The sequence below is a fragment of the Oryctolagus cuniculus genome, chromosome 8 (genome assembly GCF_051225735.1).
Source record: "Oryctolagus cuniculus isolate XC-2025 breed Fujian yellow rabbit chromosome 8, ASM5122573v1, whole genome shotgun sequence".
Classification (NCBI taxonomy): Eukaryota; Metazoa; Chordata; class Mammalia; order Lagomorpha; family Leporidae; genus Oryctolagus; species Oryctolagus cuniculus.
Window position 1 is genome coordinate 87,097,092 of NC_142874.1, and position 20,062 is coordinate 87,117,153.

Here is a 20,062-nt window from a genome sequence, read left to right on the forward strand (position 1 = left end):
TAGATATTTATGGAATACATAAGAAAATTACATATACAGTTACTCTTTGATCCTCCAGTCTCACTTCTGAAAATTTATCCTAATGGTAGGCATTCAAAACTATGAAAATATATTTGCAGAAGGTTATTCACTGCAGCATTATTTGTAACTGTAACACGTTACAAAAACTTAAATGCCCATACAAATGAAATTGGTTGATTAAATTATGGCACATTTACAGAATGGAGTGCTGTGCAGCTTTAGAAACAGATAAATATCAAATGTATGAACTAACAGGGCTTAATTTTTAGGATATATGAGTTGTTAAGTGGACAAAATTAAAGTACATAGCTGTGTGTATATATACAAAGGGATTCAAAAAGGTCATGGAAAAATAGAATTAAAAATATGCTAATTTTACTATAAAAATTTGGAATCCATTCATAATTTTTTCATTTTGATAATACACATTCCCCATGAACTTTTCAAAATATCTATCTATAGATACGTATCACTCTCTCTCTCTATCCATCTCTCCATCTCTATCTCTATCTCTATCTCTATCTCTATCTCTATCTCTATATCATCTCTATCTCTCTTTTGTTTAAGAAAAGGGGGACGTGCTGTTGTTTTGGCTCAGTGGTTAAGCCACTGCATGAAATACTACATCCCATATCTGAGTGCCAATTTGAGTTCCAGCTGCCCTGGTTCTGAAATCTTCCTGCTAATGTTTCTGTGGAGGCAGGACTTGGGGCCCTGCTACCTAGTAGGAGATTGTGGTAGATTTCTTGGCTCCTGGCTTTGGCCTGACCCAGACCTGTTGTTGAGGCCATCTGTGGGGTGAAGCACAGATGGAAGGTCTCTGTCTTTCGCCCTCTCCATCTCTCCCTGTTTTTGTCACTGTATTTGAAATAAATAGATAAATATTTTAAAAAAGGAAAAGAGGGAAATAAGTAACATAAACATTTCTGTTCATGTATGCAAAAAGAACGCGGGAGAGATAAAAATCAGGAACTAATAAAGTTTCTGACATATAAGAGGTGGAGGTGTCACAAATAATAGATCATTAAGGCAAAATTCAGTGAAAATGTTGGGAATATTAAATTTTTAAAATTTACTTAAGAGGGAAAGAGAGAGAAAGAGAGAGATTTCATCTGCTGGTTGACTCTGCAAATACAGTGCCTGGGGCTGAGTCTAAGCCACAGTTGGGAGCTAGGAACATAATCCAGGCTAACCACATGGGTGGCAGGAACCCAATTAGTTTGGGCATCACCATTGACTTCTATGGTCTACATTGGCAGGAAGCAGAAGTCAGGAGCTGGAGCTGGGAATTGAACCCAGGCACTCCTTTGTGGGATACAAGCATCTTAATGATACAATTAACAGCTTTGATTTAGGGGACATTTAGATACCACTGATATTAAAAACTAAAGAACACACTTTTTTCCCTCAAGTACATGGAACATAAATAAAATTTGTCCAACTATTTGATTTCATAGAGGTCTTACTCTCTAACCAAAATAGCCTTAGATTATAAATCAATAAGATATATTTAAAAATTTTTTTCATATTTCAAATCCAGAAATCATAATACTAAGTAAACTAAGGGTTGAAGAAAAATAAAAATTGGAATTTTGACATACTTATAATAAGGGGCTGGCGCTGTGGTGCAGCAGGTTAAAGCCCTGGCCTGAAGCTCCGGCTTCCTATATGGGCGCTGGTTCTAGTCCCTTCTGCTCCTCTTCTGATCCAGCTCTCTGCTATGGCCTGGGAAAGCAGTGGAAGATGGCCCAACTCTTTGGGTCCCTGCACACCATGTGGGAGACCTGGAAGAAGCTCCTGGCTCCTGGCTCCAGAGCAGCGCAGCTCCAGCCGTTGCGGCCATCTGGGGAGTGAACCAGCAGATGGAAGACCTTTCTCTCTGTCTCTACCTTTGTCTGTAACTCTGTCTTTCAAGTAAATAAAATAAATCTTTAAAAAAAGAAATACTTATAATAAATGACAATAAAACTACTGCATTCGAAAATTAGTGAGATGCAGCTATAGTAGTACTCAGAGGGATATTTATAGCCTAAGATACATTTCTTAAAAATTAACATAAAAGTATAAAACATTCAACTCACAAAACTAGGAAGAGTACACAGAGGAAACACAAAAATGGCAGAAGAAATAAAATAGTAATGATGATATGAAATCAGATAAATAAATAAACACAGACTAACAGAGATGATCATCAAAATAAATTTTTTTTTTAAAATCTTAGTAACAGACAAATTCTGGGAAGACTGAGCATGAAAAAGAAGCAGATGGAAGTAATATTAAGTGCATGGCCAGCAAAAGGGTTATGTCTACCAAACAAGAAGGAATGATGATGTGGTTACGGAACAGAAGTCATGTTCAGCCTCTCTCAAGTGGAGCCCAGATGCTAACTCTGCTTTCTTTTTCTCTCTGTGCCCTTTTAGGATTATCCTCTTTGGCTGGCCACTCTCCTCACTCTTTACATAACATCCACATACTTTCTTACACCTCCAGAGGCTTAGTTAGTGTTCAAATCCCTAGCTTCAATCCTTTTTACCCCCTCTTGGCTCTCTTAAATTCATTATTTTTGAAACACAAAGCCAAATAGATTGCCCTTTTAAATTTCTTGTCCTTAATATATTCCTTCACTTTGTAGCAAGCACAGAGAACAACTGCTTTGGAATGTGATTTGGGAGGAAAGAGTAAATTTCCAAGAGAAAACGTATTAGCAAAAATCTAAGGATTTTTAATCATATATGTTTGTACATATAGAGAATTTATTAATGATAATTCAATAACTATCTTACGGGTTGAATGTGAGCCATGGGCACAAGACAAAATATTATTTTTCTTGCCTGGGCCCCCTATTTCACAATAAAAATTTTTAAAATTGTACATTTGAGTGGATAGCTTAAATTAGAACACTATAAAAGTGGAATAAACAAGACCTTTGACAGAAGTGATATTTGGGGATATATAAAGGTGATGATCAACCTCTTTACATACAAGTATTTATATCTGTTGCCCTTTCAATTAGAATAAAGTCAGCTTGTTTTCCTCTACCCCATGACTTTTTCTTTCAAACATTTGAATTTTGTATACTCTCAATGTGTCCTATTAGACACTTTTGCCTGTAATTCTTTAAAACCATGTGTGACTTAATCCATATGCTTTTCATTCATTTACAATCAAATCATCAAAATCCAGCCTTTAAAGAGCTATTTGATTTCAAAGAACATTTTTAATAAGCATTTAAAGCCTTTTGAGAATAAGAAAGGGATGCCACATTTTTCTAAGAGTAAACACAGCACAACCAAAAACACACTCCTGCCTAGGGAAATCCAAGCTTCTGAGTTTCAATTACTTTCCATTCTTGGCTAAATGAACCATCCCCTATCTCCTTTTAACTCCTGGTAGAGCAGGAAGTATTATGGGATGAGGAAGTAGTATTTTGCAAATTATTATTTAAAAATCTATTTAGCTACTTTCCCAGCAGCTTTTCTGTTTAGAGGTAAGATCTGAAAGATCCACAGGTCTAAGGAAAGGGCCTGGAGGAGTGGCAGCGGCTCCTCTGCTTCTGAGAAGATTCCCCCAATTTTACAAACGTCACCGTGGAAGCAGATCAGAACTTTCTACATGGCTTTAAAAACACTGTATTTTTTTATACGCACACACACATCATAAGCGCATAGAGGTAGGTTATAACATCTAGGTTTATCTCAGTATACTTTAGTAATGAACAGCAATGTAGTAGGCTATATCCTCTAGGTTTATCTAGGTGTGATCTATGATGTTTGCACATCAGTGAAATAGATGCAGTTCTCAGGATGTATCCCATTGTTAAATGATATGTGACGACATATATATGCATGCAGTTTATTACCAGGGATCAGCTTATGCAATTATGGATTATGACTAGTCCCAAAGTGTGTTTTGGCAACCTAGAGACCCAGGAGATCTGATAGTGTAGCCTCAGTCTGAAGCCTGGCAGACTTGAGATCCAAGGAAAGCAGGTATTTCAGTTTGGGTCTGCAGGCAGGAAATAACCAAAGTCCCAGACTGAAGACAGATAAATTTGTGTTTTAACTCCACTTTCCAATGACGTAACCACTGGGGCTGGGATAGCACCAGAGCCAGGAGCCAGCAAAGCTACCCAGGTCTTCCACAAGTGTGGCAGGGACACAATAACTTGGGTCATCTCTGCTGTCTCCCCTGTTCTGCATTAGCAAGAAGCTGGAATCAGGAGCTAGGACTTGAGCCCAGATAGTTAGGTATGGGAGGTAAGGCTCTAGCCTCTAAGCTAAACACTTGGTCCCAGGAGCTTTCTGTTACTTGCACAAGGGTCATGGTCACCCTTTTTGTTCTCAGGCCTTCAACTGATTGGATGAGGCCAACCCACACTTAGGGGACCAACCTATTTAACTCATTCTCCTGAATCAAATGTTAATCTCATCCAGAAACCCCATCACAGGCACACCCAGAATATTGTAAATATCTGGGCACCCTGTGGCTTCATTCTCTGCTGATTTTGCTGGCGATTGTCCATTGCACTCACGATTTCCCTACTGTCATATTCAGGAGCAAGAGAGACTAATAGTGGCCACCTATGCTCAGACAGATGACAGTTATCTGATGCCTACTGGCCCATCAAGTTTTGACAATTTTCAAGTAAAAATTTGGTGTTTATCAAAGGATGACATTGTTCAAGCAAGCAAGTAAGGATCATTTTCTAAGCTCATCCCAAACACTTTTCTCTGTCAGGGGCAGTAGCACCAATTTCATCAGCCTCTGGAGCAGTGTTCCCTCTCCCCTGCTGTACTTCCCTGCTCATAGTCCTCCCCACTGCCCTTCTTTCCTGCTCAAATTCCAAAGGAAAACAATTTCATGCTTAGAATTGCTGACAGATGAACAGGTTGACCAATTGCACCTGTTGTCAGCCCATGGAAGGACATTGCAGCTCAAATATCTGCAGGGGGGGGAACTGCCTCCTTTGGAAGAGTGAGCAGGCATGGGAAGCAGAAAAAGGGGCTTCTTGTGTGGAGTGCAGAGCCCGGGGATTACTTTGGATTGAGGTCTTCACAGGTGTAGAACAGGACCAGACTGAAGCAATTTCGAGAAGAATTTGAATTTTTCTGGCACATCTGGCTTTTGGCACTTGTAGAAACACAGTCTGCTTCAATCTGCCTCAGTTGTCCTATAGCAGTCATTCTCAGAGCGTGGTTCTGGGACTAGCAACACCAGAAGCATTTCGAATTGTTTTTTTAAATGCCAGTTCTCTGCCCCATGCCATATGGATTCGATCAGTAATACAGAAAAAGCCCAACCATCTGTGTTTAACAAGCTATACAGTGATCCTAATGGACATGGAAGTTTTAGAACCACTGTTCTAGAGCCCTGGTTCACATCTTTTTTTTTTTTTTTTAACATAACTTTGACTAGCTCATCTACTTCTTTTCAATCCTCACACATTATTAAAAAATATTTATTTATTTATTTGAGAAGCAAAGTTACAAAGAGAGGGAGAGACAGGAAAAGAGGTCTTCCATCTGCTGGTTCACTTCCCCAGATAGCTGCAACTGCTGGAGCTGTGCTGGTCAGAAGCCAGGAACCAGGTGCTTCTTTTGTGTGTCCCTCATGGATACAGGGGTCCAAGCACTTGGGTCATCTTAGGCTGTTTTCCCAGGCCATTAGCAGAGCCCCTGGTTCACAACTTAAAAACGTGTTTTCAGGAAATTCTGTGCTTTGCCTTTCATATTATTGTATGGATGAGTATATAAACCCATTTGTATACACAAAGGTGCTTCAAAATGTTCATTGATGGACAGGCATTTTGTTTAGTGCTTAAGATGCCAGTTAAAATGCCTGTGTCCCAGAGTACCTGGGTATGATTCTTGGCTCTGGCTCCTGATTCCCAGAATAGCCAAAGCAATCTAGAATAAGAAAAATCAACCTGGAGGCATCATAATATCTGATTTCAAAGCATACTACAAAGCTATAGTAACCAAAATAGCAAGGCACTGGCATTAAAACCAATACATAGATCAATGGAACAGAATAGAGATCCCAGAAATTAAGCCATGTACATACAGCCAATTGATTTTTAAAAAAAAAAAAACAACTTTTTTCTTAACTTTATTTCATAGAGTTACAGACAGTGAGAGAGACAGAGAGAAAGGTCTTCAATCCTCTGGTTCACTACTAAAATGGCTGCAATAGCCAGAGTTGGGCCAATCCAAAGCCAGGAACCAGGAGTTTCTTCCAGGTCTCCCACATGTGTGTGGGGGCCCAAAGCACCTGGACCATTCTACACTGCTTTGCCAGGCACATTAGCAGGGAGTTGGACTGGAAGTGAACCAGCCGGGTACATGAGCTAGTGCCCATATGGGATTCCAATACTGCAGTTGGAGTTTCAGTCTACTATGCCCAAGCAACTGATTTTTGACAAAAGTGCTGAGACCATACAGTGGAACAAGGATAATCTCTTCAACAAATGGTGCTGGCAAAACTGGATGTATATATAGAAGAATAAAATTAAATCCACACCTCTCACCAAATACAAAAATCAACTCAAGATGGATCAAAGACTTAAATTTAAGACCTTAGACTATGAAGCTGCTGGAAGAAAATGTAGGGGAAGCAATCCAAGACACTGGTGTAGGCGATGGTTTCTTGGGTAGGACCCAAAAGCACAAGCAGTAAGAGCAAAACTAAACAATTGGGATTATAGCAGACTCAGAAGCTTTTGCATGGCAGAGGAAATGATCAATAGAGCAACAGAGGGAAGAGATGTCCAACAGAATGGGAAAAAATATTTGTAAATCACCTGACAGAGGATTAATATCTCAAATATATCAGTAACTGAAAAAACTCAACAATAAAAATAATCATAAAACATAACAATAAAAATAACCAAAAAACAACAATAAAAATAGCTGAGCAATGGGGAAAAGACTTCAATAGACAGTTCTCAAAAGGAGAAATACAAATAGCCAAGAAATTTATTAAAAAATGCTCAACATCACTAGCAATCAGGGAAATGCAAATCAAAACCACAATGAGATATCAGCTCACCCCTGTCAGAATGGCTAAAATTAAAAACTCAGAGGGTTGGGGCTAGTGCTGTGGTGCAGTGGGTTAATGCCCTGGCCTGAAGTGCAGGCATCCCATGTGGGCACCGGTTCAAGACCCAGCTGCTCTACTTCTTATCCAGCTCTCTGCTATGGCCTGGGAAAGCCGTACAAGATGGCCCAAGTCTTTGGGTCGCTGCACCCACATGGGAAGCTCCTGGTTCCTGGCTTTGGATCCGTGCTGCTCCTGGCTGTTGTGGCCAATTGGGGAGTGAACCATCGTATGGTAGACCCCTCTCTCTCTCTGCATCTCCTCTTTCTCTGTATAACTCTTACTTTCAAATAAATAAATCTTAAAAAAAAAAAACTCAGAGGGTAACAAATACTGGTGAGGATGTGGACAAAGGGGAACATTTATACACTGTTGGTGGGAATGTAAATTAGCGCAGCAACTGTGCAAAATAGTGTGGAGATTTCTTAAAAACTGGAAATAGGCTTGACATATGATCCAGCAATCCCACTACTGGATATATACCAAAAAGACTTGAACACATACCTGTACCATGTTTATGGCAGCACTGTTTACAATAGCCAAACTTGTGGAATCAACCAAAGTGTCCATCATCAATGAATGGATAAAGAAAATGTGGTGTATATACACACTGGAGTATTATTCAGCTATTAAAAAAGAATGAAATTCTACCATTTGCAACAAAATTGACGCAACTGGAGGATATCATGTTGAGTGAAAACAGCTGGACCCAGAAAGACAAATACTTCAAGTTCTCCCTTATATGTGGGAGCTAAAATTTTAAAAGAAACAAAAAAAAAAAAAAAAAGAAAAGAAAAAAGATAGAAGTGTCTGTGTATATCAGTATTGCTGCAAATATAGTTGTGTAAAACTCTAAAAGAAGGTCTGTGAGAAATGCCTATTATGAAGAAACTATGCATAGATTTCAAAAAGTTTTTGCCCCCAAATGAACATCTTTTGATTCCATTTGCCATGAATATTTTGAAATACCTGCATAATAACTCATTCACACACATATGTATATATATATTTTTAATTTCTTTTCTTTTATTTTTTTTGACAGGCAGAGTGGACAGTGAGAGAAAGAGACAGAGAGAAAGGTCTTCCTTTGCCGTTGGTTCACCCTCCAATGGCCGCCGCGGCCGGCGCGCTGCGGCCGGCGCACCGCGCTGATCCGATGGCAGGAGCCAGGAGCCAGGTGCTTCTCCTGGTCTCCCATGGGGTGCAGGGCCCAAGCACCTGGGCCATCTTCCACTGCACTCCCGGGCCACAGCAGAGAGCTGGCCTGGAAGAGGGGCAACCGGGACAGAATCCGGCGCCCCGACCGGGACTAGAACCCAGTGTGCCGGCACCGCTAGGCGGAGGATTAGCCTAGTGAGCCGCGGCGCCGGCCCACACATATGTATATATGTGTGTACATATGTGTGTAGACACATATAAATCTATATTGTCCTTAATTGTGAGTTAAAGAAATTTTAGACATAAGTAGGGAGAAAGTTTCTTTTCTTTTTTTCAAAAGGAAACAGATAATCTCCCCACCGCCTCTGAAAATCAGCTGCTGGAAATTGTAACCCTCTCCTTAACAATCAAAAACCTCCCTAGCTGGCGCCGTGACTCAGTAGGCTAATCCTCTGCCTGCGGCGCCTGCACACTGAATTCTAGTCCCGTTTGGGGCGCCAGATTCTGTCCTGGTTGCCCCTCTTCCAGGCCAGCTCTCTGCTGTGGCCCGGGAGTGCAGTGGAGGATGGCCCAGGTCCTTGGGCCCTGCACCCCATGGGAGACCAGGAAAAGCACCTGGCTCCTGGCTTCGGGTCAGCACAGTGTGCCGGTCACAGTGCGCTGGCCGCAGTGGCCATTGGAGGGTGAACCAACGGCAAAGGAAGACCTTTTTCCCTGTCTCTCTCTATCTCTCACTGTTCACTCTGCCTGTCAAAAACAAACAAACAAACAAAAAACACCACCCTGATGATTTTCTAAGTGATATAAGACAAAAGCTGTTCCCACTCAAAGTAGTGCGCTAAGCTCATGGCTTGTTGATGTCAATGTGTTGTTCTCAGTCTTTTTTAAAATGCTATTTTCCAACTAGCAAATTTTTCATGATGGAACATAAAATTGATAAGAAATTATAAATGAGAAGTATAGCTATGAGCTTCCACCAGCTATTGGTTCCTTGCATTAGATTTAATCATAATTAGAGATGGCTCTCGTACCAGAAACACCTGGGTCCAGATTTCACCTTTGCAAACTAGAGCGAGTAGCTTTACTTGGTTTCCAAGGTCCTCACTTGTAACAAAAAGAAAAAATACCTCCGTGAGAGTGTTTTGATATTTAAATAATATAAAATAGGGGAGGCATTTCTCTTGGTGCTCAGTGTAGGAGAGTTATTATTATTTGATAAGATAGGATAGCTTGTGACTATGAAAATGTGTGTGTGTGTGGGTGTGTATGCTGGGGACGGTGAAGGTTATTCAACACTTCGAAATGTGAACAGGATTTTGTTTAGAATGGGACTTGCCAGGAAGCCTTTTTTTTTCTAACCACCAGCTTTTTTAGGACACAGTACATTTCTGTTTCCTTCTAGCAGACCAGTACCTGGTATGGCTCTTGAAATAAATTATTATTCCTCACCTTGTAGCTTCCTAACCTTCAAGAAAGGGCATCAGTGAGACTGCAGACCCATTCACTGACTTTATACTTTGTTTACAAACTGTGCTGCCTGGAAATCTGATTTCTTACAAGATCACAAAATAATTCCACCTGTCAATTTCTATATAGGCTCTGGTGTCAGGCTCTTTGGCCCCTCCAGCTCCAGCTGGATAGAGGAAGTAGTAAACTTCCCCCATGATTGCAGAGAGCATTATACAACCAATAATAATAGTGATTGACTTGTCAACCATTTGGTGGAGTTAGTGGTTAATTCCAGTCATTGCCTACACAAGCAAAAAGTTTAGAGAGCTAAAAAATAAGTTACACATCTGTTTTGAGTGTGTGTCGGGAGAAGAAAATAGCATTGACTGGGAGTGGTTTCCAGACTAAGCCTTTTATTGCCCCTTCACTCATTTTTTGGATTGTTAGGTCTTGGGTTTCTTGAGAAGAGTCCTAAATTGAGCGAATCCACCCACCTCTTTTCAAGGGCATGTCTGTGGAAAACCACCTCGTCCTTAATTGTCTCAAGTTCCAAGTGTGCCTTTGGGATACTCTGGAGCCCCACACGGGAAGGGAGTTAATCATAGGAAAATTCTTCAGACTTGAAAGGCAAGAGTAAGGCAACGCAATTATGATTCTGGAACTATTTTTGGCAAAGAACTGGTTGACTGAGCACCCTGGTTACAGGCTTCACATTTTAGCTTATTTTGTCTTTCAACTCATTTCCAGGGGGAGGGCCAACATAATTTTTTAATGCTTTTTTTTTTTTAAATCCTGTTGTTCATAATGACCTTTCAAAAACTTTGAAATTCTCTTTGTACCCGTTTGGTCCTTTCAACTTGGCAAAGTGTGCTTTGTATTTGTTTAATGGGACTTTCAATGTTGTTATTGTTTATAAAAGGTTGTATTGACAGCCTCATCTCAGGAGTGATGGAGACCTGGCTTTCCATTCCGCCTTTGTCTGTTCCTTGCTGAAGATGTGCTAGTCCTCTTTCTGTACTTACGTGACAAATCTGACAACAAATCAGGCACAGAGCAGAGAGGCCTGGGCTGATAGGCAATCAGAGTCTGTTAACGCACAGGAAGACAGTGCTCAAAATTGATGGTCTCCGGGGGAATGCGTGAACGAAGCCGACTCCTGAATGTGAATCTTGAGTGATTTTGAAAAGGACTGTCCTTTTAAAATTCAAATATTCTTCAGCCTTTAAAGATGGGCAGTGGATTATGAAAGTCATACAAGGGTCATATAATCAAAATTTAGTCTTTACATCATACAAATGTATGGAAGGTTATTGAGAAGGATACCTTCTTTGAGCTCTCCTGTGTCTTGGGCCTACTTAAAAATTCATGCTTTGGCCCTGGAGTCCAGGAGAGACTGGGCAGGTCCATGCTGAAGGAGCAAATAAGAAAGGGAAGTGGCAGAGGTATGGGTGAGGCACAGTGGAGGCATGGCAGAGATGCAGAACAGGGAGGTTGGCGTCAGCCTCCAGTAGACCAGATTAGAGGGGAAATCATGGGTCCATGGAGCTGCAGATAGCAGTGGGGGTGGGGTGGGGAGCACGGCAAACTGTGTTTGAAGTTCCATGTTTGGGAAAAAGAGAAGGTAGAGTGGAACAAACAGAGATAGGACATTCCCCTGACTATTTATGTCTCCTCCTCCCCTCAACTGGACTTGCAGCTGGCTGGGAGCAGCCATATTGGTTGTTTACATTTTCAAATGTAAGCAGGGGGCTACTGCCTTTGCCTCATGTGCACAGCCCATCAATTGCAGGAGCCTCTCACTCCCCGCCCCCCCAGGAATGTGGACATTTCAGAGTAACTTTCCTGCCACACAAGCTGTACAACAAGGAGAAGTCCTGAATATTGAAAATTCAAGGTGCTTCCATGCACCAGTGAGAAGCAAGCTGGGCCCCAGTCAGTGGGACTCAGTGCACCAGAGCTCGTACCTGCCCCCACAATGACTGAGAAGTGAGCTGTGGGGCTGAGTGCTTCCACAGATAACACACAGACACAGAGCAGCTCATATCAGAGGGAAAACTCAACAAGCACAAACACGCAAAGTAAAGAGAAAAGCAACCAGACAAAAAAAGAAAAAATACACAAATGCCAAAAAAACAAAGGAAAAACCCTAATTAAGAATTAGGAAGACACAATGAACCCCACACAGGAACAAACAAACAAAAAATTCATGCTTTGGAATCTTTCAGGTATTTCTGAAGTTGTTTAACTAGAAAGTCTCATAGTATTGATGAATGGATGTAATCATATTGGAGAAGAGAGACAGATCAATGCCAGTTGTTAGAAATGGGATATATTAAAACACGTTTAAATTTAAGAATCAAAAACTACATTAAGATATGATTGGGGGTGGCACCGTGGCTCACTTGGTTAATCCTCCGCCTGCGGCACCGGCATCCCATATGGGTGCCAGGTTCTAGTCCTGGTTGCTCCTCTTCCAGTCCAGCTCTCTGCTGTGGCCCGGGAAGGCAGGGGAGGATGGCCCAAGTGCTTGGGCTCCTGCACCCGCATGGGAGACCAGGAGGAAGCACCCGGCTCCTGGCTTCTGATCAGTGCAGTGCCGGCCTGGCGGCCATTTGGGGAGTGAACCAACGGAAGGAAGACCTTTCTCTCTGTCTCTCTCTCTCTCACTGTCTATAACTCTACCTGTCCAAAAAAAAAAAAAAAAAAAAAAAGATATGATTGAAGGTCTTATGAAAGACACTGGAAGCTGGATTCTTAATTTGAGTTTCATGTTGAATTATTAATAATGAAGTGTTTTGGACAGAGATTTTGAGTGGAAGGACCTTTGGGAGTAAGAGAAACATTAAAATGAGATATAAAGAAAGGGTTCTTCCTTGTTTGTGGATACTGGGATCTATGAGTGGGAAGAGTGGACACTTGGGATTCAACAAAGTTAAACTTCTACAAAGACTTAACTATATCCTTACTACTCTAAGTTGGTTTGGTAATAGGGCACTTCCTTTATGTTAAATATATTATGGAGAGGTAATCTTTAAATACATAAAGGGATTAATATTAGGAAAGATGTAGAAACCTGAGTGTTAGCTCCACAATGAAGGTAATTTGGCCAAGATGACTCAGAGGGAGGAAGATGAGAGATTATAGGTAACAGATCAGTCTTACGGATTACGTGTTATAGGTTTTGAGTCTGTAAGCTTAAGTGCTTCTGGGTCCCACCTCCATGTTTTACCCACTTTTGGGTTTCAACTAAAACAATAAATCAAGGATTTACAAATCTGTGTTGCCTCACTTGTTCTAGCTGCTTGCATTGTTCCTTGGAAAGCCTTCAGATGGAAAAAGGGGAGCCTGTACTCTTTCCACAAATCACTTCTTCATGAAAATGCATGAATGTTTCTGAAGTTATAAGCATTTTCATATTTGAGTTTCAGACATAATAAATCACATGAGTTCATACACCCCCATGATTCGTAGGACTATGCTTATTGCAGACGAACTGATTAGTATACAAAGGTACGAGTACCTGTACCAGGTGGAAGATGATTGGTTTGAAGAAACCACAGTAGTCTGCACAGACACAACGTGGGAAGGAGAAGGAAGCCCTACAGAGTGTCTTATTCATGAGCACACATCATAAATATATGAAAAAACATTTTAATGGAGGGGTAGAACATCCAAAGGAAATTAACAGCAACAGTTAGAGCTATAAAAATTAGAAAAATCTAAATTACTAAAGCCTTTTGTAGGACTGGAGAAGTGTAATTTCTGTTGAAGGTGATGGGAATTACATGATTCTCGCCTCAAGAAAGTGTGTGAGAATTTCTCCCTCCAGAGTTACATGAGTTATGAACATTTGAAAAGAGGAAATTAAGAGTTAATTTTCCAACTCACCAATACACTGGGGATTGTTAAGGAGGAGGAAATCCTATTACTGTCTGGGATAGTGTACCAGAGAAAAGCTGGGCAAATGTGTACTTGTGTCTTCAACGATGTACTATTTTGTGAATAAACAATTTGAGATATCTGAATTCTCAATGCCGTTTATTCAATTTTAATCCTTATTTCTGAATTGGACTATGGATTGTGTTTGTAATTTAATTTCTCTCTGGTTTTAGTGATTATTTAAGTCAAATCTGTTGATTTGTAGAATTATAGTGAAAAGGACAGAGTAGTGACAAAATCTCTGTAGTCTCTTCATTTATGGCAAGGATTTAAATGTAGTTTTAACTTAAAAGCCTCTTATTCAAGTTAAATCTAACCTAGAGTCTAATTATTCACATTTGAAAGTGGGACTGCTCTGATCTAACCCCCATTCACTACCAAATACCATCGCTCCAGCCCTCTTCACCATTGTGGCCTTGGGACACTGCTGAGGAGCCCTGAGGTAAGCTAAGCTAGGTAATCACATTTTAAAAAATTATTATTACTTTAAAAAAAATTTTTTTTTGGCCAGGCAGAGTTAGACAGTGAGAGAGAGAGAGAGACAGAGAGAGAGTTATAGACAGTGAGAGAGAGAGACAGAGAGAAAGGTCTTCCTTCCGTTGGTTCACTCTCCTAATGGCCGTTACAGGTGGCGCTGCACTGATCTGAAGCCAGGAGCCGGGTACTTCCTCCTGGTCTCCCATGCGGGTGCAGGAGCCCAAGCACTTGGGCCATCCTACTCTGCCCTCTTGGACCACAGCAGAGAGCTGATTGGAAGGGGAGCAACCAGGACTAGAATCCGGGGTGCCGCTGCTGCAGGTGGAGGATTAGCCACGGCGCCGGCCTATTACTTTTTTATTTTATTTTTTTCAAATTTTATTTAAGGTATACAAGTGTTGTGTATTTCATATACACGGATTCAGGAATATAATGATATTTCCCACCCTACCCTTCCTACTACTTATGCTCCCACCTTCTTCCTCTTTTCTCTCCTATACCCACTGTTTTTTTTTTTTTACAAAGATCTATTTTCAGTTAACTTTATACTCATAAGATTTTAACTCTACACTTAGTAGAGAGTTTAACAAATAGTATTAGGAAAACTGTTCCTCAACAGTCGAGACAAGGGCTGTTCAAAATCATTGCATCTCAAAGTGTCAATTTCACTCCTGGTAACCCATATCAAAACCACTGTTCTAGAGTCATATGTGCCTTTTAAAGGATACATTTTCTATATAATCATTTCCCAAAAAAAACTCCTTTGGATAAGTTTGATGTTCATATTTCTTTTATGCCTTCTTTTGAAGGAATGATTAATTATCACTCAAGAGGTAAAAATTTTCTCAGGCTTCATTAATTTCAACTGATAATGAGAAATGATGTCCTCAATTTGGAATGCCTTATTGTACTCCATTGTGTCTCTATGAAATGAAGGAATACTGAGGGAGGGTAGAAAAAGAGAGTAACATGAATCAGTGCATACCTAAGAGATTTCATAATAAAAATCAGTGCTACTATTTATTGAGAATATTATATGTATGTGTCAGGTACTCTACCTGCATTTTCTACTCATTTCATTCTTTTTTTTTTTTCATTTGAGAGAGAGAGGAGAGACCACTTCCACTAACTAGTTCACTCTCCAAATGGCTGCAATGGCTGGGGCTGGGTCAGGCTGAAACCAGAGATGGAATCTCAACCCACGTGAGTGGCAGGGACCCAACTACTTGAGCCATCACCTGCTGTCTCCTGGTATCTGCATTAGCAGGAAGCCGGGACTGAGACCCAGAGCTGGGAATTGAGCCCAGGCCCTCTGATATGAACACGTAGTAACCAGCAGAGCTGGGATGCCACCCTAGTTTTGGATCTTGCATTGGCCATTTATTACTTTGTAATGTCTCTCCTCTTGCCTCTTGCCTCTCTTGTTCTCATGTTGCCCTGCACTCAGCCCTCCATTTCTCTGCTTCCTACTGAGGAAAGACTCTTGAAGGGATCTATCTCCACCTTCCCACCAAGAAAACTCCAGCGTGCACATCCATGGTTCACATGCAGTCCCTGTTTGACTAGCTTTCTCCACATCAGTGTGTCACTCTTTTCTTGGTTTCTCTGACTCTCCTTCTCCTTTGCTCTTCTTTGTCCCTGTCCTCAGTACTCACCACCCAGTTCTGGCCTAATTCACATTTCTCATTGTTTACCTCCCTCCTCCAACCACACTGGGTTCGAAGATTCTCGATCACACCATACACTCTCTTTTTCTCTCCCTCCCTTCCTCCTTCTCTCCCTCCCTCCCTCCTTCTTTCCCTGAGGCCCTCTGTGATACTTTCCTCTCCAGCTCATGAACTTTCCCCTCGTCATTGACAAGGCTCCATTCCTCACTTCACCTAGGCCTCTGCTCACATCTCATTACTCTGTTCCCCAACCCCAGAGTCATTATGAATTCTGTCACTCAACTTTATTTTTCTTAAAAAAATGATCTGAAATACTATTTTTGGACTCATTTCGCCTATCTTGTTAGACAGTAAACTTCCACTGTGTCCCTAATTACTGAACAATGTCTTGTGTTTAGTAAGGACTCACAGGTATTCAATAAAGTAAAATATTTATGAGCCAAGCAGTTCCACGTGAAATGACGATGTTTTGTATTAATTTCATACAGATCAGTTACTTTTTTTTTTTTTAAGTTTCTTTCTATTGGAAAGACAGGGAGAGAGGTAACTTCCATCTGCTGTTTCACTCCCCAGATGTCTGCAACAGCCAGGGCTCCTGCTCAAGTTAGCGATCAGGAACTCAAACCAGGGTCTCCTATGGGGGCGCCAGAGACCCGAGTGGTTGAGCGATCATCCTTGGCCTTCCAGGACGCACATTAGCAGGAAGCTGGAATGGAAGTGCAGTGGCTGGGGCTGTAGCCAGGCACAACACTGGGATGCAAAATCCCAAGCAGCAACTTAACCACTGCACCACTGGCCTGCCCCATATTAACCTTCACTCTTGCTTTTCTAATTTTTATTCTGTTTCTTCTGAAGTGGCAACTTTAGACTTAATTCATGGAATTCATAAACTCAATCCTGATTTTGCGACTTTATAAATTGTCTCTTCAGGTTTCAATTTCATCCTACACCTGTGTGTATTTCCTTAATAGAAGAGCTTTACTTGGAAACAATAGGGAATGGTACATATACATATGCAGTCACTGTGGTAAGTTTAGGTTAATTGTGTGTTCTGCCCACGTGCAAACACACACACACACACACACACATTCACCGTGGCATGAAGCCTATGGAGAAATTGCAACCAACAATTTACCAAAAACTTCCCACAGGTAAAGCGCTAAGTCTGTCATTAAGGAGAAATCATTTCCACACTTAATAATGGATGCACACGTTGGCTTCCGCAGTAGCTCAAGGATAGATTTTGCTGTTCCAAATGAGAGCTAGGTGCCCACCAACCTGCGTGCATTGTTTTTGATTAGGTAATTAACCAAGTTGGTAATATACGTTAAATTAGTTCTACTGAGCACGGTAATTAAATAGGCAGTTCTCTTTATAAAAAGGGTAAAATTGTATTAATTTCAAACAAGATAGCTGAAATCAATCATCAGGGTTTTTCCTCAGGCAAGATCACGATTTATTACTGCACCGGAGACAACAGTAAAACAGCTGAATAAAAAATGCAGAGAGGAAATATGAGAAAGAGTGACCTTTCTGAATCTGGAGGAGAGAATTTCAGGTACACTGTATGTAGGCATTTTCCAAGTCAGACATGTTAATGTCTCTCAAAATAAGTGAATTTCGCAGAATCCTTCATACTTAGCCCTTTGGAGCTTGTGGGAACAACACTCTTCTGTTTGAAGTTCAGCTCACTTGTTACAATGAGGGCCACAGATATCCCTGATTATCCCCCCTCATTCTCTTTTCATGTAATTCTGGAAATTCTTTAAGTAGATATTACTTTACTAAATAGAAAAAAAAAATGGATGAGACTTGAGAGGGTTGCTAGAAAATCGATCAAGCATTTTCTATGTGGAATCTTAGAGTTCAAACATCCTCCCTTGGTGGTGTGCAAGATACATCCGGTCAAATCAAGTTTGCATAATTAGGGAACATCTGAACTCAGGCGCCCATGATCTTGTTCTCAGATGGTCAAATGTAAAACAGATGAAGCACATCTCTGCACCGGTAATTCTGCTTATGCATGAAGATGGAGAAGTACGCCCTTTGTCAACGTAGGGGACTGTTGAAGATATAAGCAAATTCTCAGGGAATGAGCAGGCACTGTGCTGGGGATGATGGATGGCCCTCTGAGGTGAGTCAGTGTGGTAAACATAACTTTTGGTCACATATAGTTTGTCTGCCAGATGATGCCTAACCTCACCCCATCCCTCATCTTCAACCCATCTCTGACCCCACCTTACTCCAGACCTCCACTTAATCCCTGCTTGCTATCCCAGGGGGTGGGGATCTATAGCAGGGTGAGGTTCAAGGCTGTGGAGACATTTTAGAATGCCAAAACTATGCCTGTTTCACACATTACTTGTTAATAGAGACAGCTGAATGTTTAACAGTTTGTTTTTGGGGTTGTGTTTAAAAATCCCCTGCCTGAAACAGCTGCATCAGTGTACAGCTGTGTCAAAACAAGCTTGTCAAAAATGTCGTTTGTGCACATATTTTTTCCTAAACTATTTTGGACAAGTCACACTTTCCTATATATTTCTTGTCTCCACAGGTAGATGGTGACACATACTTTATAGCGTATGCCTGGTAAACAAGTTTAGAAAGCATAAGAATAAAAATGTGATGCCGCCTGATGCATTGCTGTTCAAATCAAATCATATTATCACTTTTTGAGAGTCCATGCAGTTGGGATATCCCAGGCCAGAGGATGCATTTCGTGGCCTTGTGGCTTAAAAATTTTGAGTGCAATATGCAAATCTGAAAAGAATTAGTTTTGCCTTTAAAGAGTACCCCTTTGACAAATTTAGGAGGCCAGAGAGGAACTGAAGGCACCAGAGCAAAAAAGATCAACCTTTATTTTGGCTGTAAACACAAATTCAACAACAAATAACTGTCCTTTCTCGACTATATGCAATATGATGAATCTTTAAATCTTTATTTCTTTTCTTTAATCCTGTGCATTGTAAAACAGAAATAAGTGCACTGCATTTTTCATCTTACAGCACCACTCAGACTTCATGTACAGGTTGGAGAGTGAAAGGTGTCAGTTGGAACTTCTTGATAAATACCTACTGCTTTAACGATAAATTTTGGCCATGACTTAGATACTTACAATGGGATTTCTAAGTTTATGTTTAATACTACTTGTAAGTTTTTAGAAAGTATACCAAACTACATGAGCTCTGTGACCTTGGGTAAGTCGAGTGGCCTTCCTGAGGGTCTGTTATGGTTTGAAAATGAGTCCTCTCCAAATTGCAGGTGTTGCCAATGTGATAATATTAAGAGCTGAGGCCTTTAAGAGGTGATTAGCCCGTGAAGGCCACTGCCCCATGTATGGGACTGGGCTCCTGAGGCAGCCTTTGGTTAGCTTGCCTGCTGCCTGTGATGGATGCAGCAGCAAGCTATCATCCTGGAAGCACACAGCAGCTCTCACCAGACAATCGGACCTGCTGGCATCTTGTTTTTCGACTTCCCAGCCTCCGGAACCCAGACTCTGAGCAGCATAGGTGGACTAAGACAGGGCCGATATCCTCATCTTCAAACTATGGGTAGTAGTTGCCTTCTGGAGCTGCAGAGAGGATTGAAACTGGTATGCTTGGAAAGCCCTCAGTTCAGGGGATTCCACCCAGGATGTCAATCATCAACCAGGGAAGTCCGAGGCCTTGCCTCTCCCCTTTCTGGCTTTGAGTTGAGACTTCCTGTGTCCATTTACCTATGTCTAGTAACTGCCGAACTTTATCCTTGGGGCAATCTGATTGTATCAGCGGAAAGTTCTTGGGTAGGTTAAAAGACTTGTGGTCTTTCATACTCCTCTTTTCCGGGGTTGTAGGACTCTTGAAGAAGCCAACTGCAAGTCCTCACTGAGCTCTAGCAAAGCTCCCTCTGTCCTCATTTTTCCAGGCATTTCCCCAAACCACTAGAACAGGCTTGCGTTGAGACTTTGCTAAAGGCACACAGACTGTGTCCCCCATGACAACCTGACATCTATCCTCGTGCCTAGCCAGCTCCCACTTGTAAACGTGTTGGCAGAAAGCCTTAGTTACACCTTGGTAACACTCCAGTGTGAATGAGATCCAGAGTGAACACAGAACTAAAATTCAGAATTCTGCTTGTTGTTTATGTGGGATCATGTTAAGGAATGGGGTTGGGGGAGAGTGGGGTGGAAAGCTGGCATCTGAATTTGTTTGGAGAAAGGCAAGAAGCAGGAAAGAGGAGGTGTTTTATGAACTCCTTAACTTAACCATTGTATCCTA